General features: G+C 40.8%; 1 protein-coding gene across 1 annotated transcript in view; it reads right to left on the bottom strand.

Moving 5' to 3' along the window:
- Positions 1 to 24,697, bottom strand: part of LOC149623018 (uncharacterized) — a 232,295-nt gene that overhangs the window by 137,094 nt on the left and 70,504 nt on the right. The gene's annotated exons all lie outside the window — the stretch shown is intronic.

Below are 24,697 nucleotides of genomic sequence, written 5' to 3' on the forward strand. Positions count from 1 at the left end.
CCCGGACGAAACCACGAGATCTACGGTACCCGGACGAAACCACGAGATCTACGGTACCCGGACGAAACCACGAGATCTACGGTACCCGGACGAAACCACGAGATCTACGGTACCCGGACGAAACCACGAGATCTACGGTACCCGGACGAAACCACGAGATCTACGGTACCCGGACGAAACCACGAGATCTACGGTACCCGGACGAAACCACGAGATCTACGGTACCCGGACGAAACCACGAGATCTACGGTACCCGGACGAAACCACGAGATCTACGGTACCCGGACGAAACCACGAGATCTACGGTACCCGGACGAAACCACGAGATCTACGGTACCCGGACGAAACCACGAGATCTACGGTACCCGGACGAAACCACGAGATCTACGGTACCCGGACGAAACCACGAGATCTACGGTACCCGGACGAAACCACGAGATCTACGGTACCCGGACGAAACCACGAGATCTACGGTACCCGGACGAAACCACGAGATCTACGGTACCCGGACGAAACCACGAGATCTACGGTTCCCGGACGAAACCACGAGATCTACGGTACCCGGACGAAACCACGAGATCTACGGTACCCGGACGAAACGACGAGATCTACGGTACCCGGACGAAACCACGAGATCTACGGTACCCGGACGAAACCACGAGATCTACGGTACCCGGACGAAACCACGAGATCTACGGTACCCGGACGAAACCACGAGATCTACGGTACCCGGACGAAACCACGAGATCTACGGTACCCGGACGAAACCACGAGATCTACGGTACCCGGACGAAACCACGAGATCTACGGTACCCGGACGAAACCACGAGATCTACGGTACCCGGACGAAACCACGAGATCTACGGTACCCGGACGAAACCACGAGATCTACGGTACCCGGACGAAACCACGAGATCTACGGTACCCGGACGAAACCACGAGATCTACGGTACCCGGACGAAACCACGAGATCTACGGTACCCGGACGAAACCACGAGATCTACGGTACCCGGACGAAACCACGAGATCTACGGTACCCGGACGAAACCACGAGATCTACGGTACCCGGACGAAACCACGAGATCTACGGTACCCGGACGAAACCACGAGATCTACGGTACCCGGACGAAACCACGAGATCTACGGTACCCGGACGAAACCACGAGTTCTACGGTACCCGGACGAAACCACGAGTTCTACGGTACCCGGACGAAACCACGAGATCTACGGTACCCAGATAAAACTACTCGATATACAATATCCAGATTACACTACGTACAACTGTCAAGATCAACAGTGGGCTTGGGAACCCAGTAAAAGAAACCCCTATTTGGCTTGGGAACCTAGAATAAGAAACCCATATAAGGCTTGGGATCCTTGAGAAAGACACCCTTTTTAAGTTTCAGATACTAGAAAAAAGAGGCCCACGCGTATTCTGGAACATCAACATTAATCCAGATTAAACAACATAAGCAAGTAAAATTACCTGATCAACAATACATTATACTTGTAAAGGAGCAAACACTGCAAATACACTTTTTTTTTATAAATTAGAGAATCAAGGCCCCCCCAACGAGGGAAGCATTTCAAAACTACTAATTTTTAATTAATTTCAATTAGTAAGAAAATAATCTAAAAATTTTGAAAAAGAAACCTGCTGATATATGATTTTTACACATTAGGTTATATTTTCTACAGCATCAAGTTTCAATACAACATGACTGGGGGCTAACTCTATGCGATGGCTGTATATTGGTTTAAACGTACATTCATTGAATAATTTTATTTCCCAGTTATGTATATTAGCAGCCTACTTTTGTTAGGTTTGCAATAGAAAACTTAAAGTTAATTGTTCCAGTTCATAGGACAGAAATTTGTTACTTATTTCATTAAACTGAAAATCAATCAAATAATCTTGGAAAGTGTTTGGTCAAAATTATCATTAAGTTTTTCAAACGGCAATAAAATATAATGCGAATATAAAAACAAATAACGGTACTTAATTAGTTTTCTTAAAACATTTGTTTTAAAAATAAAGTTATCATTAATGTTTATGTGAAAACAAAATCACACTAAATTAATTTCATTCATAATCGAAAGGATATTTAATAAATAAGAAAAGAATAACGCAAAATAAAATTTCCGGGGTCGTATCAGTTTTAGCCGCTAGAGGGCGCAGCGAAAGCATAATCTGGCCGGGGCCATCTTGTTTTCTAAGGCATCGGGTAGCTTTGTTAAGTCTACAGTGCTTTTGGCTGTTCCTGGGATTCACGGTCGTGAATTAGGTGACAAAGTATTTTTATGTAGTACTTATAATAAAGCTGTGAAAAAGAACGAAATCACCAAGTTTTCCAGAGAAAATGGATTTGAGTTCCCTGAAATTCCGGCAGAACTAGTTAATTTGTCCAATTCGGAGGAAAGAATGATTTCGCCAAGAATACCTTTTATGCAAATAAGAAGGTTAGGTTGTGATCAACAAAGGGGGATTAAGGGAAACGTGGTCAACGTTCCTATAAATGTAGAGTCTACAGTGTCAGTGTTACCACGGTTACCTCGTGAAATAGATACTATTCAAATTGAGTTTATGAGGAGAATGCAATATAATACACCCTATTTGTATGAAACTGTTAGGCCGAAAAAAATGCACGAAGCTCTTAAGGTTTTTGAGGAAACACCGTTGTATATTAAACACGGAATATCTGTAAGAGTTGATATATTAGATCCAATTCCAGAAGAACTTGAATTTATTGATGACGAAAATGACCGTCAGTTAAACCAAGGTGATACATTAAGGGAAGACCCAGTAGGGCCAGTGAATTTAGAGAATGATAATGATAGCGATGATCTGTGGAATGAGCCTAACGAAGTTAATTCAGTCCCTGTTGGGAATCAAGACACGTTGTTAGTGTCACTGTCTGATTTTTTTGCCAACTAATACCATGCATGTTAAGTTTGTTCCTGGTGAAGGTCAAACTCCAATGTCTTTATTCTATGACGAGGACGCGGAGGAATTGTCATTCCCCAGTATTTATGTGGGTCAGAAGAGAGACCTTAAAGTTAAAGGTAGTTTTGGGGACATTGCCAAGTGGGAACTTCGTAATGTTGATAGGCGTTGTGCTAAAAATCCGTCTAAATTGTTTTACACTTTTGTTAAGTTGGAAACTATGAAAGTTAGAGATTCCATACAAGTTTGTATGAGAAAAACCAAGAGAAAAGATGGCTCAAACTACACTTCTGGGTTTTTATCGTCTGCTGGTGCACTCGATTCAATTATTAAGCAGGATGATGGTTTTAGAGTATTGGAAAATTTGCAGTCATCGCCATCATATTGGCAGCATAGGCAGAAAGAGTTGATGGCTATGATTAGGCAGCTTGGTACGGCTACCTTTTTTATAACGTTTTCAGCTGCAGAAGGCAAATGGCCTGAGCTTTTGAACATACTAAGGGTAACTTCTGGTCAGGATCGTTTAGTGAATGACGATATTAGAAATTTAAGTTTTTCGGAAAAGGCAAAGTTGATTCAGGATGATCCTGTTACTTGTGCTAGATATTGTGACCACCGTTTTCGGGCTCTTCTTAAAGCTCTGCAAAAGCTAGGCCCTCTTGGTGTTTTTGAAGATTATTACTTCAGGGTTGAAATACAGCAAAGAGTCTATCCTCATCAACATGGGCTGATATGGGTTAAAGATGCGCCTAAGCTTAAAGATGACTTGTCAAATGTTATAGAGGTAGAGGAATATACTGATAAAGTTATTTCTTGCGCTGGAAAATTGAACGATGATAATGGGGATTTGTTAACGTCATTGCAAATGCATAAACACACGACAACGTGTCGGAAGAAGGTTAATAATAGTTCAGTTTGTCGTTTTGGAATTCCATTTCCTCCCATGCCTAGAACTATTATTTATGATCCGAGTTTAAGAGAACCGGGTAGTCTTGACGAAGAACTTAAGTGTAAGAACAATTCCATTAAATTGCGTGAGCTTTTTCAATCAAAAGAAAAAGAATTATGGGTAGATAGTTTTGAGGAGTTGTTGGAAAAGTTGCGATTTACTGAAGATGAATATATTAAAGCCATTACGTATGACCTTAAAAGGAAAGTGGTTTTATTAAAAGACACCCTAAAGATACTAGAGTTAATCCGTACAACCCGTGTACTTTGCGCCTCTGGCAAGCGAATATGGACATTCAGTTTGTACTTGATCCTTACGCTCTGGTTATGTATATCGTGTCTTATATAGGGAAATCTCAGCGTGGTATGTCAATGCTTCTGCGTGAAGCTGCTAAACGAGCGCAGTCAGATAAATGCACGGTGAAGCAAAATTTGAAGGTGATTGCTACTCAGTTTTTTAACGCGCACGAGGTAAGCGCGCAGGAAGCGGCTTATAGTGCTTTACAAATTCTAGTCTCCAGGTGTAGTCGGGCTTGCATTTATGTTAACACAAATGTGCCCGAAAATCGTGTTCATATTCTCAAATGCAAAGTTGAGCTTGAACAATTGTCCAAAGATAGTATGGATGTTTTCGCTTCTGGAATGTTAGACCACTATGTTCAAAGGCCAGATGATTTAGAGGCAGTACCGTTAGCTCAATTTGCGGCTTGGTATGAATTTTCCAAAAGTCATATTGATGACGGTGAGAGCGATGAAGTTCAATGTGGTAAATGGTTAAAACTGAAAAATGATTCAGGGTTCATTAGAAAACGTGGTCATTCTAAAATTATACGGTATCGTAGATTCAATTTAGTGAAAGATCCTGAGCAGTTTTATCGTGAACAAGTCATGTTATTCTCGCCTTGGCGTGATGAGAGTAGAGATATTTTGACAAAGGATGTAAAATCTGAGTATGAGCTTAGACTTGAGACTATAACGGAATCTAGAAAAGAATTTCATAATGAAATTGACGAAGCAGCTATTGAACAGGCTGTGAGAGACTTGGAAAGTGAAGCGATTGAAGCTGATCTTACTAATATCCAACCTGAATTGGAACATCAAAATGAAATAGATAGGTCTTTAATTGTTGAAGATTCTGAATTTCTAATTAATTCAGTGGAAGAGGCAGTAGGAATTATTAACAGAGATATTCTTGATGGTAATGCGGAAAAAACTGTTGCTCCATCAGTCACGTTAGTTAATGATTCAGAATACAATGCCCTTGTTAGAAAGCTAAATTTGAAACAGAAAGAAATATTTTATGAAGTTCTACACCATTTAAAGTGCAAAGAAACGGCTTTACGGCTATTTGTTACAGGAGGCGCTGGTGTTGGGAAAAGTGTTTTGATAAGTGCCATATTTGAATCTGTTACTAGATTTTACAATAAGCAACCAGGGTCTAATCCCTCGGAGGTTCAAGTTCTGCGATGCGCACCTACGGGCAAGGCTGCCTTTAATATAGGTGGGGCGACTTTGCATAGTACCTTTTGTCTACCCGTTAGTCAATTTGCCGGAAACATTTCCAGATTAGAAAGTGAAACTCTTCACAATTGTAGATAGATGTATGGTCAAGTGAAGTTGTTAATTATTGACGAAATATCAATGGTTGGTGCGAAGGTTTTTAACCGAGTTAACTCGAGAATGCAAGAGATAATGGGTTGCCCAGATTACTTTGGTGGTGTGTCTGTACTTTTAGTTGGAGATTTTAACCAACTTAGACCCGTCCGGGATCATTTCGCTTTTCAAAGTCAAAGTGATAGTGACAATCCATATGCGTCTTTAATTGGTAACCCAATATGGGAGGAATTCCAATTTAGTGAGCTTGAAGAAATTATGAGGCAAAAAGATGATAAGAGGTTTGCGGAAGCTTTGAATAGAATGTCTGTGGGAACTATGAATCAGGATGATATTGACTTATTCGTAAGTTTGGAAGTAAACAGAGAGCGTGTACCGCCAAAAGAAGCGATACATCTTTTCCCTACTAACGTTGAAGTGAACCAATTTAACCAAGAGAGTTTTTCCGTTAAAAATGAGTACGGAAAAGTGTATTTCATTTTCAGTAGATGTTGTAAATGGTGATCTTAGTAGCGAAGTTAAAAGTAACATTCTTTCCCAAATTCAAACGTTAGCAACGTCTGATACGTATGGTCTTCCTAAAGAACTAACACTCGCCTGCGGTGCGAGATATATGATGACTAACAATGTCGATACGTCTGATGGACTTACGAATGGTGCGACAGGTTGGTTAAGGAAGATAGAGTACGGTAAAAATAGGCTCGGGGAACAAATTCCGTTCAGGGTTTGGATTGAGTTTGCTGATGCTAATGTTGGGAAGTGTTTGAGACAAAAGTGTCTTGGATTGTACGAGCAGAATAACTATAACAGGACTTGGTTATTAAGGCATTTAGTAGAAAATGGAGGCAAAATAATGTCTCAAGTCTCTAGGAGACAGTTTCCTTTGGTCATTTCTGAGGCTATTACGATACACAAGAGTCAAGGCGATACATACTCGTCCGTAGTAGTGCATTGTAATCCCAGAAAGAAATTAGAGAGAACTCATTTATATGTTGCTTGCAGTAGGGCGAGAAACGCCTCCGGTTTGAATATTGAGGGTAAATTTCAAGTTCCAAATGCTCCTAAAAACAATCAAGTAGAATTGGAACTTAAAAGATTACGGGATACGTAGAGTATTGTATTACCGTTTTTGAACGAACGGGTTTACATTTATGTTCATAATGTGCAGTCCTTAAACGCGCATTTCGAAGATATTTTAGCAGACACGGTAATAAAAATTGCCCAGTTAATATGCTTTGTTGAAACGTGGAAGAAAGATACCGATGATTTTAGTGTGCCATCCTTTAAGGAAGTGGGCGGTATTTATCTGCCAAGAAGGGCACGTAGAATTGCGTTTGGTTCTTCCATTTATTTAAAAGACACACCCGAAAATGTAGTTAAGGATTTGGATAATAGGGTTTTGCGAATCGATAGACCTTTCAGAAGTTCGCATGTGGAACGTTGCTGGTTGGATGTTTCCATTGAAAATGAACCGATGGCTGTTGTTTTGTTGTACAAATCGCCCGGAGCGAGTTTGAGATCAGTTTTTGAGGATTTTAATCCTTTATTCGATATTAGATACGATGCCTCTGTTCCAACAGTTGTAGTTGGAGATTTTAAAATAAAATTCTAAAAAAGTAAAACGGCCCTGAAAATGTTCTTTGATTCTTTTAACATGTCTCTTCTGCCGGGTCTTGAAGAGAAAATTTCAACTGACTATCATTGCCAGTTAGATTTAGCGTTCGGAAACAAACTTTTTCAAGACAGATTCGAGGCCTCTTACAGAGAATCGTACTATTCGTATCATAAAGGAATATGTTTCGTTAAAAAGAAATAGCTGTAGAAGTTTAGTATATCGTTATGGTTGGTGAACTTCCTAGCTGTAGAAGCTTTGTATTATAACCTTGTGAAAGTCCTAGCTGTAGAAGCTTTGTATTATAACCCTGTGAAAATCCTAGCTGTAGAAGCTTTGTATTATAACCCTGTGAAAGTCCTAGCTGTAGAAGCTTTGAATTATAACCCTGTGAAAGTCCTAGCTCTCGAAGCTTTGTATTATAACCCTGTGAAAGTCCTAGCTCTCGAAGCTTTGTATTATAACCCTGTGAAATCCTAGCTCTCGAAGCTTTGTATTATAACCCTGTAAAAGCCCTAGCTCTCGAAGCTTTGTATTTTAACCCTGTGAAAGCCCTAGCTCTTGAAGCTTTGTATTATAACCCTGTGAAAGCCCTAGCTCTCGAAGCTTTGTATTATAACCCCGTGAAAGCCCTAGCTCTCGAAGATTTGTATTAAAACCCTGTGGAAGTCCTAGCTCTCGAAGCTTTGTATTATAACCCTGTGAAAGTCCTAGCTGTAGAAGCTTTGTATTATAACCCTGTGAAGGTCCTAGCTGTAGAAGCTTTGTATTATAACCCTGTGAAAGTCCTAGCTCTTGAAGCTTTGTATTATAACCCTGTGAAAGCCCTAGCTCTCGAAGCTTTGTATTATAACCCTGTGAAAGCCCTAGCTCTCGAAGCTTTGTATTTTAACCCTGTGAAAGCCCTAGCTCTTTAAGCTTTGTATTATAACCCTGTGAAAGCCCTAGCACTTTAAGCTTTGTATTATAACCCTGTGAAAGCCCTAGCTCTCGAAGATTTGTATTATAACCCCGTGAAAGCCCTAGCTCTCGAAGATTTGTATTATAACCCTGTGGAAGTCCTAGCTCTCGAAGCTTTGTATTATAACCCTGTGAAAGTCCTAGCTGTAGAAACTTTGTATTATAACCCTGTGAAAGTCCTAGCTGTAGAAGCTTTGTATTATAACCCTGTGAAAGTCCTAGCTCTCGAAGCTTTGTATTATAACCCTGTGAAAGCCCTAGCTCTTGAAGCTTTGTATTATAACCCTGTGAAAGCCCTAGCTCTTGAAGCTTTGTATTATAACCCTGTGAAAGCCCTAGCTCTTGAAGCTTTGTATTAAAACCCTGTGAAAGCCCTAGCTCTCGAAGCTTTGTATTATAACCCTGTGAAAGTCCTAGCTCTCGAAGCTTTGTATTATAACCCTGTGAAAGTCCTAGCTCTCGAAGCTTTGTATTATAACCCTGTGAAAGTGCTAGCTCTCGAAGCTTTGTATTATAACCCTGTGAAAGCCCTAGCTCTCGAAGCTTTGTATTATAACCCTGTGAAAGTCCTAGCTCTCGAAGCATTGTATTATAACCCTGTGAAATCCTAGCTCTCGAAGCTTTGTATTATAACCCTGTGAAAGCCCTAGCTCTCGAAGCTTTGTATTTTAACCCTGTGAAAGCCCTAGCTCTCGAAGCTTTGTATTATAACCCCGTGAAAGCCCTAGCTCTCGAAGATTATTATTATAACCCTGTGAAAGTCCTAGCTCTCGAAGCTTTGTATTATAACCCTGTGAAAGTCCTAGCTGTAGAAGCTTTGTATTATAACCCTGTGAAAGTCCTAGCTGTAGAAGCTTTGTATTATAACCCCGTGAAAGTCCTAGCTGTAGAAGCTTTGTATTATAACCCTGTGAAAGTCCTAGCTCTCGAAGCTTTGTATTTTAACCCTGTGAAAGCCCTAGCTCTTGAAGCTTTGTATTATAATCCTGTGAAAGCCCTAGCTCTCGAAGCTTTGTCTTATAACCCTGTGTAAGTCCTACGTCTCGAAGCTTTGTATTATAACCCTGTGAAAGCCCTAGCTCTCGAAGCTTTGTATTATAACCCTGTGAATGTCCTAGCTGTAGAAGCTTTGTATTATAACCCTGTGAAAGTCCTAGCTGTAGAAGCTTTGTATTATAACCCTGTGAAAGTCCTAGCTCTCGAAGCTTTGTATTATAACCCCGTGAAAGCCCTAGCTCTCGAAGCTTTGTATTATAACCCTGTGAATGTCCTAGCTGTAGAAGCTTTGTATTATAACCCTGTGAAAGTCCTAGCTGTAGAAGCTTTGTATTATAACCCTGTGAAAGTCCTAGCTGTAGAAGCTTTGTATTATAACCCTGTGAAAGTCCTAGCTCTCGAAGCTTTGTATTTTAACCCTGTGAAAGCCCTAGCTCTTGAAGCTTTGTATTATAACCCTGTGAAAGACCTAGCTCTCGAAGCTTTGTATTATAACCCTGTGAATGTTCTAGCTGTAGAAGCTTTGTATTATAACCCTGTGAAAGTCCTAGCTGTAGAAGCTTTGTATTATAACCCTGTGAAAGTCCTAGCTGTAGAAGCTTTGTATTATAACCCTGTGAAAGTCCTAGCTCTCGAAGCTTTGTATTTTAACCCTGTGAAAGCCCTAGCTCTCGAAGCTTTGTATTATAACCCTGTGAAAGCCCTTGCTCTCGAAGCTTTGTATTATAACCCTGTGAAAGCCCTAGCTCTTGAAGCTTTGTATTATAACCCTGTGAAAGCCCTAGCTCTTGAAGCTTTGTATTATAACCCTGTGAAAGCCCTAGCTCTCGAAGCTTTGTATTTTAACCCTGTGAAAGCCCTTGCTCTTGAAGCTTTGTATTAAAACCCTGTGAAAGCCCTAGCTCTTGAAGCTTTGTATTATAACCCTGTGAAAGTCCTTGCTCTTGAAGCTTTGTATTTTAACCCTGTGAAATCCTAGCTCTCGAAGCTTTGTATTATTACCCTGTGAAAGCCCTAGCTCTTGAAGCTTTGTATTTTAACCCTGTGAAAGCCCTAGCTCTTGAAGCTTTGTATTATAACCCTGTGAAAGCCCTAGCTCTCGAAGCTTTGTATTATAACCCTGTGAAAGTCCTAGCTGTAGAAGCTTTGTATTATAACCCTGTGAAAGTCCTAGCTGTAGAAGCTTTGTATTATAACCCTGTGAAAGTCCTAGCTCTTGAAGCTTTGTATTATAACCCTGTGAAAGCCCTAGCTCTCGAAGCTTTGTATTATAACCCTGTGAAAGCCCTAGCTCTCGAAGCTTTGTATTTTAACCCTGTGAAAGCCCTAGCTCTTTAAGCTTTGTATTATAACCCTGTGAAAGCCCTAGCACTTTAAGCTTTGTATTATAACCCTGTGAAAGCCCTAGCTCTCGAAGATTTGTATTATAACCCCGTGAAAGCCCTAGCTCTCGAAGATTTGTATTATAACCCTGTGGAAGTCCTAGCTCTCGAAGCTTTGTATTATAACCCTGTGAAAGTCCTAGCTGTAGAAACTTTGTATTATAACCCTGTGAAAGTCCTAGCTGTGGAAGCTTTGTATTATAACCCTGTGAAAGTCCTAGCTCTCGAAGCTTTGTATTTTAACCCTGTGAAAGTCCTAGCTCTTGAAGCTTTGTATTATAACCCTGTGAAAGCCCTAGCTCTTGAAGCTTTGTATTATAACCCTGTGAAAGCCCTAGCTCTTGAAGCTTTGTATTAAAACCCTGTGAAAGCCCTAGCTCTCGAAGCTTTGTATTATAACCCTGTGAAAATGCTAGCTCTCGAAGCTTTGTATTATAACCCTGTGAAAGCCCTAGCTCTCGAAGCTTTGTATTATAACCCTGTGAAAGTCCTAGCTCTCGAAGCATTGTATTATAACCCTGTGAAATCCTAGCTCTCGAAGCTTTGTATTATAACCCTGTGAAAGCCCTAGCTCTCGAAGCTTTGTATTTTAACCCTGTGAAAGCCCTAGCTCTCGAAGCTTTGTATTATAACCCCGTGAAAGCCCTAGCTCTCGAAGATTATTATTATAACCCTGTGAAAGTCCTAGCTGTAGAAGCTTTGTATTATAACCCTATGAAAGTCCTAGCTGTAGAAGCTTTGTATTATAACCCCGTGAAAGTCCTAGCTGTAGAAGCTTTGTATTATAACCCTGTGAAAGTCCTAGCTCTCGAAGCTTTGTATTTTAACCCTGTGAAAGCCCTAGCTCTTGAAGCTTTGTATTATAATCCTGTGAAAGCCCTAGCTCTCGAAGCTTTGTCTTATAACCCTGTGTAAGTCCTACGTCTCGAAGCTTTGTATTATAACCCTGTGAAAGCCCTAGCTCTCGAAGCTTTGTATTATAACCCTGTGAATGTCCTAGCTGTAGAAGCTTTGTATTATAACCCTGTGAAAGTCCTAGCTGTAGAAGCTTTGTATTATAACCCTGTGAAAGTCCTAGCTGTAGAAGCTTTGTATTATAACCCTGTGAAAGTCCTAGCTCTCGAAGCTTTGTATTTTAACCCTGTGAAAGCCCTAGCTCTTGAAGCTTTGTATTATAACCCTGTGAAAGACCTAGCTCTCGAAGCTTTGTATTATAACCCTGTGAATGTTCTAGCTGTAGAAGCTTTGTATTATAACCCTGTGAAAGTCCTAGCTGTAGAAGCTTTGTATTATAACCCTGTGAAAGTCCTAGCTGTAGAAGCTTTGTATTATAACCCTGTGAAAGTCCTAGCTCTCGAAGCTTTGTATTTTAACCCTGTGAAAGCCCTAGCTCTCGAAGCTTTGTATTATAACCCTGTGAAAGATCTTGCTCTCGAAGCTTTGTATTATAACCCTGTGAAAGCCCTAGCTCTTGAAGCTTTGTATTATAACCCTGTGAAAGCCCTAGCTCTTGAAGCTTTGTATTATAACCCTGTGAAAGCCCTAGCTCTCGAAGCTTTGTATTTTAACCCTGTGAAAGCCCTTGCTCTTGAAGCTTTGTATTAAAACCCTGTGAAAGCCCTAGCTCTCGAAGCTTTGTATTTTAACCCTGTGAAATCCTAGCTCTCGAAGCTTTGTATTATTACCCTGTGAAAGCCCTAGCTCTTGAAGCTTTGTATTATAACCCTGTGAAAGCCCTAGCTCTCGAAGCTTTGTATTATAACCCCGTGAAAGCCCTAGCTCTCGAAGATTTGTATTATAACCCTGTGAAAGTCCTAGCTGTAGAAGCTTTGTATTATAACCCTGTGAAAGTCCTAGCTGTAGAAGCTTTGTATTATAACCCCGTGAAAGTCCTAGCTGTAGAAGCTTTGTATTATAACCCTGTGAAAGTCCTAGCTCTCGAAGCTTTGTATTTTAACCCTGTGAAAGCCCTAGCTCTTGAAGCTTTGTATTATAATCCTGTGAAAGCCCTAGCTCTCGAAGCTTTGTATTATAACCCTGTGAATGTCCTAGCTGTAGAAGCTTTGTATTATAACCCTGTGAAAGTCCTAGCTGTAGAAGCTTTGTATTATAACCCTGTGAAAGTCCTAGCTCTCGAAGCTTTGTATTATAACCCCGTGAAAGCCCTAGCTCTCGAAGCTTTGTATTATAACCCTGTGAATGTCCTAGCTGTAGAAGCTTTGTATTATAACCCTGTGAAAGTCCTAGCTGTAGAAGCTTTGTATTATAACCCTGTGAAAGTCCTAGCTGTAGAAGCTTTGTATTATAACCCTGTGAAAGTCCTAGCTCTCGAAGCTTTGTATTTTAACCCTGTGAAAGCCCTAGCTCTTGAAGCTTTGTATTATAACCCTGTGAAAGACCTAGCTCTCGAAGCTTTGTATTATAACCCTGTGAATGTTCTAGCTGTAGAAGCTTTGTATTATAACCCTGTGAAAGTCCTAGCTGTAGAAGCTTTGTATTATAACCCTGTGAAAGTCCTAGCTGTAGAAGCTTTGTATTATAACCCTGTGAAAGTCCTAGCTCTCGAAGCTTTGTATTTTAACCCTGTGAAAGCCCTAGCTCTCGAAGCTTTGTATTATAACCCTGTGAAAGCCCTTGCTCTCGAAGCTTTGTATTATAACCCTGTGAAAGCCCTAGCTCTTGAAGCTTTGTATTATAACCCTGTGAAAGCCCTAGCTCTTGAAGCTTTGTATTATAACCCTGTGAAAGCCCTAGCTCTCGAAGCTTTGTATTTTAACCCTGTGAAAGCCCTTGCTCTTGAAGCTTTGTATTAAAACCCTGTGAAAGCCCTAGCTCTTGAAGCTTTGTATTATAACCCTGTGAAAGTCCTTGCTCTTGAAGCTTTGTATTTTAACCCTGTGAAATCCTAGCTCTCGAAGCTTTGTATTATTACCCTGTGAAAGCCCTAGCTCTTGAAGCTTTGTATTTTAACCCTGTGAAAGCCCTAGCTCTTGAAGCTTTGTATTATAACCCTGTGAAAGCCCTAGCTCTCGAAGCTTTGTATTATAACCCTGTGAAAGTCCTAGCTGTAGAAGCTTTGTATTATAACCCTGTGAAAGTCCTAGCTGTAGAAGCTTTGTATTATAACCCTGTGAAAGTCCTAGCTCTTGAAGCTTTGTATTATAACCCTGTGAAAGCCCTAGCTCTCGAAGCTTTGTATTATAACCCTGTGAAAGCCCTAGCTCTCGAAGCTTTGTATTTTAACCCTGTGAAAGCCCTAGCTCTTTAAGCTTTGTATTATAACCCTGTGAAAGCCCTAGCACTTTAAGCTTTGTATTATAACCCTGTGAAAGCCCTAGCTCTCGAAGATTTGTATTATAACCCCGTGAAAGCCCTAGCTCTCGAAGATTTGTATTATAACCCTGTGGAAGTCCTAGCTCTCGAAGCTTTGTATTATAACCCTGTGAAAGTCCTAGCTGTAGAAACTTTGTATTATAACCCTGTGAAAGTCCTAGCTGTGGAAGCTTTGTATTATAACCCTGTGAAAGTCCTAGCTCTCGAAGCTTTGTATTTTAACCCTGTGAAAGTCCTAGCTCTTGAAGCTTTGTATTATAACCCTGTGAAAGCCCTAGCTCTTGAAGCTTTGTATTATAACCCTGTGAAAGCCCTAGCTCTTGAAGCTTTGTATTAAAACCCTGTGAAAGCCCTAGCTCTCGAAGCTTTGTATTATAACCCTGTGAAAGTCCTAGCTCTCGAAGCTTTGTATTATAACCCTGTGAAAATGCTAGCTCTCGAAGCTTTGTATTATAACCCTGTGAAAGCCCTAGCTCTCGAAGCTTTGTATTATAACCCTGTGAAAGTCCTAGCTCTCGAAGCATTGTATTATAACCCTGTGAAATCCTAGCTCTCGAAGCTTTGTATTATAACCCTGTGAAAGCCCTAGCTCTCGAAGCTTTGTATTTTAACCCTGTGAAAGCCCTAGCTCTCGAAGCTTTGTATTATAACCCCGTGAAAGCCCTAGCTCTCGAAGATTATTATTATAACCCTGTGAAAGTCCTAGCTGTAGAAGCTTTGTATTATAACCCTGTGAAAGTCCTAGCTGTAGAAGCTTTGTATTATAACCCCGTGAAAGTCCTAGCTGTAGAAGCTTTGTATTATAACCCTGTGAAAGTCCTAGCTCTCGAAGCTTTGTATTTTAACCCTGTGAAAGCCCTAGCTCTTGAAGCTTTGTATTATAATCCTGTGAAAGCCCTAGCTCTCGAAGCTTTGTCTTATAACCCTGTGTAAGTCCTACGTCTCGAAGCTTTGTATTATAACCCTGTGAAAGCCCTAGCTCTCGAAGCTTTGTATTATAACCCTGTGAATGTCCTAGCTGTAGAAGCTTTGTATTATAACCCTGTGAAAGTCCTAGCTGTAGAAGCTTTGTATTATAACCCTGTGAAAGTCCTAGCTGTAGAAGCTTTGTATTATAACCCTGTGAAAGTCCTAGCTCTCGAAGCTTTGTATTTTAACCCTGTGAAAGCCCTAGCTCTTGAAGCTTTGTATTATAACCCTGTGAAAGACCTAGCTCTCGAAGCTTTGTATTATAACCCTGTGAATGTTCTAGCTGTAGAAGCTTTGTATTATAACCCTGTGAAAGTCCTAGCTGTAGAAGCTTTGTATTATAACCCTGTGAAAGTCCTAGCTGTAGAAGCTTTGTATTATAACCCTGTGAAAGTCCTAGCTCTCGAAGCTTTGTATTTTAACCCTGTGAAAGCCCTAGCTCTCGAAGCTTTGTATTATAACCCTGTGAAAGATCTTGCTCTCGAAGCTTTGTATTATAACCCTGTGAAAGCCCTAGCTCTTGAAGCTTTGTATTATAACCCTGTGAAAGCCCTAGCTCTTGAAGCTTTGTATTATAACCCTGTGAAAGCCCTAGCTCTCGAAGCTTTGTATTTTAACCCTGTGAAAGCCCTTGCTCTTGAAGCTTTGTATTAAAACCCTGTGAAAGCCCTAGCTCTCGAAGCTTTGTATTTTAACCCTGTGAAATCCTAGCTCTCGAAGCTTTGTATTATTACCCTGTGAAAGCCCTAGCTCTTGAAGCTTTGTATTATAACCCTGTGAAAGCCCTAGCTCTCGAAGCTTTGTATTATAACCCCGTGAAAGCCCTAGCTCTCGAAGATTTGTATTATAACCCTGTGAAAGTCCTAGCTGTAGAAGCTTTGTATTATAACCCTGTGAAAGTCCTAGCTGTAGAAGCTTTGTATTATAACCCCGTGAAAGTCCTAGCTGTAGAAGCTTTGTATTATAACCCTGTGAAAGTCCTAGCTCTCGAAGCTTTGTATTTTAACCCTGTGAAAGCCCTAGCTCTTGAAGCTTTGTATTATAATCCTGTGAAAGCCCTAGCTCTCGAAGCTTTGTATTATAACCCTGTGTAAGTCCTACGTCTCGAAGCTTTGTATTATAACCCTGTGAAAGCCCTAGCTCTCGAAGCTTTGTATTATAACCCTGTGAATGTCCTAGCTGTAGAAGCTTTGTATTATAACCCTGTGAAAGTCCTAGCTGTAGAAGCTTTGTATTATAACCCTGTGAAAGTCCTAGCTGTAGAAGCTTTGTATTATAACCCTGTGAAAGTCCTAGCTCTCGAAGCTTTGTATTTTAACCCTGTGAAAGCGCTAGCTCTTGAAGCTTTGTATTATAACCCTGTGAAAGACCTAGCTCTCGAAGCTTTGTATTATAACCCTGTGAATGTTCTAGCTGTAGAAGCTTTGTATTATAACACTGTGAAAGTCCTAGCTGTAGAAGCTTTGTATTATAACTCTGTGAAAGTCCTAGCTGTAGAAGCTTTGTATTATAACCCTGTGAAAGTCCTAGCTCTCGAAGCTTTGTATTTTAACCCTGTGAAAGCCCTAGCTCTCGAAGCTTTGTATTATAACCCTGTGAAAGCCCTTGCTCTCGAAGCTTTGTATTATAACCCTGTGAAAGCCCTAGCTCTTGAAGCTTTGTATTATAACCCTGTGAAAGCCCTAGCTCTTGAAGCTTTGTATTATAACCCTGTGAAAGCCCTAGCTCTCGAAGCTTTGTATTTTAACCCTGTGAAAGCCCTTGCTCTTGAAGCTTTGTATTAAAACCCTGTGAAAGCCCTAGCTCTCGAAGCTTTGTATTTTAACCCTGTGAAATCCTAGCTCTCGAAGCTTTGTATTATTACCCTGTGAAAGCCCTAGCTCTTGAAGCTTTGTATTTTAACCCTGTGAAAGCCCTAGCTCTTGAAGCTTTGTATTATAACCCTGTGAAAGCCCTAGCTCTCGAAGCTTTGTATTATAACCCTGTGAAAGTCCTAGCTGTAGAAGCTTTGTATTATAACCCTGTGAAAGTCCTAGCTGTAGAAGCTTTGTATTATAACCCTGTGAAAGTCCTAGCTCTTGAAGCTTTGTATTATAACCCTGTGAAAGCCCTAGCTCTCGAAGCTTTGTATTATAACCCTGTGAAAGCCCTAGCTCTCGAAGCTTTGTATTTTAACCCTGTGAAAGCCCTAGCTCTTTAAGCTTTGTATTATAACCCTGTGAAAGCCCTAGCACTTTAAGCTTTGTATTATAACCCTGTGAAAGCCCTAGCTCTCGAAGATTTGTATTATAACCCCGTGAAAGCCCTAGCTCTCGAAGATTTGTATTATAACCCTGTGGAAGTCCTAGCTCTCGAAGCTTTGTATTATAACCCTGTGAGAGTCCTAGCTGTAGAAACTTTGTATTATAACCCTGTGAAAGTCCTAGCTGTAGAAGCTTTGTATTATAACCCTGTGAAAGTCCTAGCTCTCGAAGCTTTGTATTTTAACCCTGTGAAAGTCCTAGCTCTTGAAGCTTTGTATTATAACCCTGTGAAAGCCCTAGCTCTTGAAGCTTTGTATTATAACCCTGTGAAAGCCCTAGCTCTTGAAGCTTTGTATTAAAACCCTGTGAAAGCCCTAGCTCTGGAAGCTTTGTATTATAACCCTGTGAAAGTCCTAGCTCTCGAAGCTTTGTATTATAACCCTGTGAAAGTCCTAGCTCTCGAAGCTTTGTATTATAACCCTGTGAAAGTCCTAGCTCTCGAAGCTTTGTATTATAACCCTGTGAAAGCCCTAGCTCTCGAAGCTTTGTATTATAACCCTGTGAAAGTCCTAGCTCTCGAAGCATTGTATTATAACCCTGTGAAATCCTAGCTCTCGAAGCTTTGTATTATAACCCTGTGAAAGCCCTAGCTCTCGAAGCTTTGTATTTTAACCCTGTGAAAGCCCTAGCTCTCGAAGCTTTGTATTATAACCCCGTGAAAGCCCTAGCTCTCGAAGATTATTATTATAACCCTGTGAAAGTCCTATCTCTCGAAGCTTTGTATTATAACCCTGTGAAAGTCCTAGCTGTAGAAGCTTTGTATTATAACCCTGTGAAAGTCCTAGCTGTAGAAGCTTTGTATTATAACCCCGTGAAAGTCCTAGCTGTAGAAGCTTTGTATTATAACCCTGTGAAAGTCCTAGCTCTCGAAGCTTTGTATTTTAACCCTGTGAAAGCCCTAGCTCTTGAAGCTTTGTATTATAATCCTGTGAAAGCCCTAGCTCTCGAAGCTTTGTCTTATAACCCTGTGTAAGTCCTACGTCTCGAAGCTTTGTATTATAACCCTGTGAAAGCCCTAGCTCTCGAAGCTTTGTATTATAACCCTGTGAATGTCCTAGCTGTAGAAGCTTTGTATTATAACCCTGTGAAAGTCCTAGCTGTAGAAGCTTTGTATTATAACCCTGTGAAAGTCCTAGCTGTAGAAGCTTTGTATTATAACCCTGTGAAAGTCCTAGCTCTCGAAGCTTTGTATTTTAACCCTGTGAAAGCCCTAGCTCTTGAAGCTTTGTATTATAACCCTGTGAAAGACCTAGCTCTCGAAGCTTTGTATTATAACCCTGTGAATGTTCTAGCTGTAGAAGCTTTGTATTATAACCCTGTGAAAGTCCTAGCTGTAGAAGCTTTGTATTATAACCCTGTGAAAGTCCTAGCTGTAGAAGCTTTGTATTATAACCCTGTGAAAGTCCTAGCTCTCGAAGCTTTGTATTTTAACCCTGTGAAAGCCCTAGCTCTCGAAGCTTTGTATTATAACCCTGTGAAAGATCTTGCTCTCGAAGCTTTGTATTATAACCCTGTGAAAGCCCTAGCTCTTGAAGCTTTGTATTATAACCCTGTGAAAGCCCTAGCTCTTGAAGCTTTGTATTATAACCCTGTGAAAGCCCTAGCTCTCGAAGCTTTGTATTTTAACCCTGTGAAAGCCCTTGCTCTTGAAGCTTTGTATTAAAACCCTGTGAAAGCCCTAGCTCTCGAAGCTTTGTATTTTAACCCTGTGAAATCCTAGCTCTCGAAGCTTTGTATTATTACCCTGTGAAAGCCCTAGCTCTTGAAGCTTTGTATTTTAACCCTGTGAAAGCCCTAGCTCTTGAAGCTTTGTATTATAACCCTGTGAAAGCCCTAGCTCTCGAAGCTTTGTATTATAACCCCGTGAAAGCCCTAGCTCTCGAAGATTTGTATTATAACCCTGTGAAAGTCCTAGCTCTCGAAGCTTTGTATTATAACCCTGTGAATGTCCTAGCTGTAGAAGCTTTGTATTTTAACCCTGTGAAAGCGCTAGCTCTTGAAGCTTTGTATTATAACCCTGTGAAAGCCCTAGCTCTCGAAGCTTTGTATTTTAACCCTGTGAAAGCCCTAGCTCTCGAAGCTTTGTATTATAACCCGAAAGGGTTAGTGAAAACCCTAGCTCTCGAAGCTTTGTATTTTAACCCTGTGAAAGCCCTAGCTCTTGAAGCTTTGTATTATAACCCTGTGAAAGCCCTAGCTCTCGAAGCTTTGTATTATAACCCTGTGAAAGCCCTAGCTCTCGAAGCTTTGTATTAAAACCCTGTGAAAGTCCTAGCTCTCGAAGCTTTGTATTATAACCCTGTGAAAGACCTAGCTCTCGAAGCTTTGTATTATAACCCTGTGAAAGCCCTAGCTCTCGAAGCTTTGTATTATAACCCTGTGAAAGTCCTAGCTCTCGAAGCTCTGTATTATAACTCTGTGAAAGTCCTAGCTCTCGAAGCTTTGTATTATAACCCTGTGAAAGTCCTAGCTCTCGAAGCTTTGTATTATAACCCTGTGAAAGTCCTAGCTCTCGAAGCTTTGTATTAAAACCCTGTGAAAGCCCTAGCTCTTGAAGCTTTGTATTATAACCCTGTGAAAGCCCTAGCTCTTGAAGCTTTGTATTATAACCCTGTGAAAGCCCTAGCTCTTGAAGCTTTGTATTAAAACCCTGTGAAAGCCCTAGCTCTCGAAGCTTTGTATTATAACCCTGTGAAACTCCTAGCTCTCGAAGCTTTGTATTATAACCCTGTGAAAGTCCTAGCTCTCGAAGCTTTGTATTATAACCCTGTGAAAGTCCTAGCTCTCGAAGCTTTGTATTATAACCCTGTGAAAGCCCTAGCTCTCGAAGATTTGTATTATAACCCTGTGAAAGTCCTAGCTCTCGAAGCATTGTATTATAACCCTGTGAAATCCTAGCTCTCGAAGCTTTGTATTATAACCCTGTGAAAGCCCTAGCTCTCGAAGCTTTGTATTATAACCCTGTGAAAGCCCTAGCTCTTGAAGCTTTGTATTAAAACCCTGTGAAAGCCCTAGCTCTCGAAGCTTTGTATTATAACCCTGTGAAAGTCCTAGCTCTCGAAGCTTTGTATTATAACCCTGTGAAAGCCCTAGCTCTCGAAGCTTTGTATTATAACCCTGTGAAAGTCCTAGCTCTCGAAGCATTGTATTATAACCCTGTGAAATCCTAGCTCTCGAAGCTTTGTATTATAACCCTGTGAAAGTCCTAGCTGTAGAAGCTTTGTATTATAACCCCGTGAAAGTCCTAGCTGTAGAAGCTTTGTATTATAACCCTGTGAAAGTCCTAGCTCTCGAAGCTTTGTATTTTAACCCTGTGAAAGCCCTAGCTCTTGAAGCTTTGTATTATAATCCTGTGAAAGCCCTAGCTCTCGAAGCTTTGTCTTATAACCCTGTGTAAGTCCTACGTCTCGAAGCTTTGTATTATAACCCTGTGAAAGCCCTAGCTTTCGAAGCTTTGTATTATAACCCTGTGAATGTCCTAGCTGTAGAAGCTTTGTATTATAACCCTGTGAAAGTCCTAGCTGTAGAAGCTTTGTATTATAACCCTGTGAAAGTCCTAGCTGTAGAAGCTTTGTATTATAACCCTGTGAAAGTCCTAGCTCTCGAAGCTTTGTATTATAACCCGAAAGGGTTAGTGAAAACCCTAGCTCTCGAAGCTTTGTATTTTAACCCTGTGAAAGCCCTAGCTCTTGAAGCTTTGTATTATAACCCTGTGAAAGCCCTAGCTCTCGAAGCTTTGTATTATAACCCTGTGAAAGCCCTAGCTCTCGAAGCTTTGTATTAAAACCCTGTGAAAGTCCTAGCTCTTGAAGCTTTGTATTATAACCCTGTGAAAGCCCTAGCTCTTGAAGCTTTGTATTATAACCCTGTGAAAGCCCTAGCTCTTGAAGCTTTGTATTAAAACCCTGTGAAAGCCCTAGCTCTCGAAGCTTTGTATTATAACCCTGTGAAAGTCCTAGCTCTCGAAGCTTTGTATTATAACCCTGTGAAAGTCCTAGCTCTCGAAGCTTTGTATTATAACCCTGTGAAAGTCCTAGCTCTCGAAGCTTTGTATTATAACCCTGTGAAAGCCCTAGCTCTCGAAGCTTTGTATTATAACCCTGTGAAAGTCCTAGCTCTCGAAGCATTGTATTATAACCCTGTGAAATCCTAGCTCTCGAAGCTTTGTATTATAACCCTGTGAAAGCCCTAGCTCTCGAAGCTTTGTATTTTAACCCTGTGAAAGCCCTAGCTCTCGAAGCTTTGTATTATAACCCCGTGAAAGCCCTAGCTCTCGAAGATTATTATTATAACCCTGTGAAAGTCCTAGCTCTCGAAGCTTTGTATTATAACCCTGTGAAAGTCCTAGCTGTAGAAGCTTTGTATTATAACCCTGTGAAAGTCCTAGCTGTAGAAGCTTTGTATTATAACCCCGTGAAAGTCCTAGCTGTAGAAGCTTTGTATTATAACCCTGTGAAAGTCCTAGCTCTCGAAGCTTTGTATTTTAACCCTGTGAAAGCCCTAGCTCTTGAAGCTTTGTATTATAATCCTGTGAAAGCCCTAGCTCTCGAAGCTTTGTCTTATAACCCTGTGTAAGTCCTACGTCTTGAAGCTTTGTATTATAACCCTGTGAAAGCCCTAGCTCTCGAAGCTTTGTATTATAACCCTGTGAATGTCCTAGCTGTAGAAGCTTTGTATTATAACCCTGTGAAAGTCCTAGCTGTAGAAGCTTTGTATTATAACCCTGTGAAAGTCCTAGCTGTAGAAGCTTTGTATTATAACCCTGTGAAAGTCCTAGCTCTCGAAGCTTTGTATTTTAACCCTGTGAAAGCCCTAGCTCTTGAAGCTTTGTATTATAACCCTGTGAAAGACCTAGCTCTCGAAGCTTTGTATTATAACCCTGTGAATGTTCTAGCTGTAGAAGCTTTGTATTATAACCCTGTGAAAGTCCTAGCTGTAGAAGCTTTGTATTATAACCCTGTGAAAGTCCTAGCTGTAGAAGCTTTGTATTATAACCCTGTGAAAGTCCTAGCTCTCGAAGCTTTGTATTTTAACCCTGTGAAAGCCCTAGCTCTCGAAGCTTTGTATTATAACCCTGTGAAAGATCTTGCTCTCGAAGCTTTGTATTATAACCCTGTGAAAGCCCTAGCTCTTGAAGCTTTGTATTATAACCCTGTGAAAGCCCTAGCTCTTGAAGCTTTGTATTATAACCCTGTGAAAGCCCTAGCTCTCGAAGCTTTGTATTTTAACCCTGTGAAAGCCCTTGCTCTTGAAGCTTTGTATTAAAACCCTGTGAAAGCCCTAGCTCTCGAAGCTTTGTATTTTAACCCTGTGAAATCCTAGCTCTCGAAGCTTTGTATTATTACCCTGTGAAAGCCCTAGCTCTTGAAGCTTTGTATTTTAACCCTGTGAAAGCCCTAGCTCTTGAAGCTTTGTATTATAACCCTGTGAAAGCCCTAGCTCTCGAAGCTTTGTATTATAACCCCGTGAAAGCCCTAGCTCTCGAAGATTTGTATTATAACCCTGTGAAAGTCCTAGCTCTCGAAGCTTTGTATTATAACCCTGTGAATGTCCTAGCTGTAGAAGCTTTGTATTTTAACCCTGTGAAAGCGCTAGCTCTTGAAGCTTTGTATTATAACCCTGTGAAAGCCCTAGCTCTCGAAGCTTTGTATTTTAACCCTGTGAAAGCCCTAGCTCTCGAAGCTTTGTATTATAACCCGAAAGGGTTAGTGAAAACCCTAGCTCTCGAAGCTTTGTATTTTAACCCTGTGAAAGCCCTAGCTCTTGAAGCTTTGTATTATAACCCTGTGAAAGTCCTAGCTCTCGAAGCTTTGTATTTTAACCCTGTGAAAGCCCTAGCTCTTGAAGCTTTGTATTATAACCCTGTGAAAGACCTAGCTCTCGAAGCTTTGTATTATAACCCTGTGAATGTTCTAGCTGTAGAAGCTTTGTATTATAACCCTGTGAAAGTCCTAGCTGTAGAAGCTTTGTATTATAACCCTGTGAAAGTCCTAGCTGTAGAAGCTTTGTATTATAACCCTGTGAAAGTCCTAGCTCTCGAAGCTTTGTATTTTAACCCTGTGAAAGCCCTAGCTCTCGAAGCTTTGTATTATAACCCTGTGAAAGATCTTGCTCTCGAAGCTTTGTATTATAACCCTGTGAAAGCCCTAGCTCTTGAAGCTTTGTATTATAACCCTGTGAAAGCCCTAGCTCTTGAAGCTTTGTATTATAACCCTGTGAAAGCCCTAGCTCTCGAAGCTTTGTATTTTAACCCTGTGAAAGCCCTTGCTCTTGAAGCTTTGTATTAAAACCCTGTGAAAGCCCTAGCTCTCGAAGCTTTGTATTTTAACCCTGTGAAATCCTAGCTCTCGAAGCTTTGTATTATTACCCTGTGAAAGCCCTAGCTCTTGAAGCTTTGTATTTTAACCCTGTGAAAGCCCTAGCTCTTGAAGCTTTGTATTATAACCCTGTGAAAGCCCTAGCTCTCGAAGCTTTGTATTATAACCCCGTGAAAGCCCTAGCTCTCGAAGATTTGTATTATAACCCTGTGAAAGTCCTAGCTCTCGAAGCTTTGTATTATAACCCTGTGAATGTCCTAGCTGTAGAAGCTTTGTATTTTAACCCTGTGAAAGCGCTAGCTCTTGAAGCTTTGTATTATAACCCTGTGAAAGCCCTAGCTCTCGAAGCTTTGTATTTTAACCCTGTGAAAGCCCTAGCTCTCGAAGCTTTGTATTATAACCCGAAAGGGTTAGTGAAAACCCTAGCTCTCGAAGCTTTGTATTTTAACCCTGTGAAAGCCCTAGCTCTTGAAGCTTTGTATTATAACCCTGTGAAAGCCCTAGCTCTCGAAGCTTTGTATTATAACCCTGTGAAAGCCCTAGCTCTCGAAGCTTTGTATTAAAACCCTGTGAAAGTCCTAGCTCTCGAAGCTTTGTATTATAACCCTGTGAAAGACCTAGCTCTCGAAGCTTTGTATTATAACCCTGTGAAAGCCCTAGCTCTCGAAGCTTTGTATTATAACCCTGTGAAAGTCCTAGCTCTCGAAGCTCTGTATTATAACCCTGTGAAAGCCCTAGCTCTCGAAGCTTTGTATTATAACCCTGTGAAAGTCCTAGCTCTCGAAGCTTTGTATTATAACCCTGTGAAAGTCCTAGCTCTCGAAGCTTTGTATTATAACCCTGTGAAATCCTAGCTCTCGAAGCTTTGTATTATAACCCTGTGAAAGCCCTAGCTCTCGAAGCTTTGTATTTTGACCCTGTGAAAGCCCTAGCTCTCGAAGCTTTGTATTATAACCCCGTGAAAGCCCTAGCTCTCGAAACTTTGTACTATAACCCTGTGAAAGTCCTAGCTCTCGAAGCTTTGTATTATAACCCCGTGAAAGTCCTAGCTCTCGATGCTTTGTATTATAACCCTGTGAAAGTCCTAGCTCTCGAAGCTTTGTATTTTAACCCTGTGAAAGCCCTAGCTCTTGAAGCTTTGTATTATAATCCTGTGAAAGCCCTAGCTCTCGAAGCTTTGTCTTATAACCCTGTGTAAGTCCTACGTCTCGAAGCTTTGTATTATAACCCTGTGAAAGCCCTAGCTCTCGAAGCTTTGTATTATAACCCTGTGAATGTCCTAGCTGTAGAAGCTTTGTATTATAACCCTGTGAAAGTCC

This window comes from Phalangium opilio, unplaced genomic scaffold, assembly GCF_054372755.1.
Source record: "Phalangium opilio isolate 3A_F unplaced genomic scaffold, DU_Popi_V2 ptg000118l_1, whole genome shotgun sequence".
Lineage (NCBI taxonomy): Eukaryota > Metazoa > Arthropoda > Arachnida > Opiliones > Phalangiidae > Phalangium > Phalangium opilio.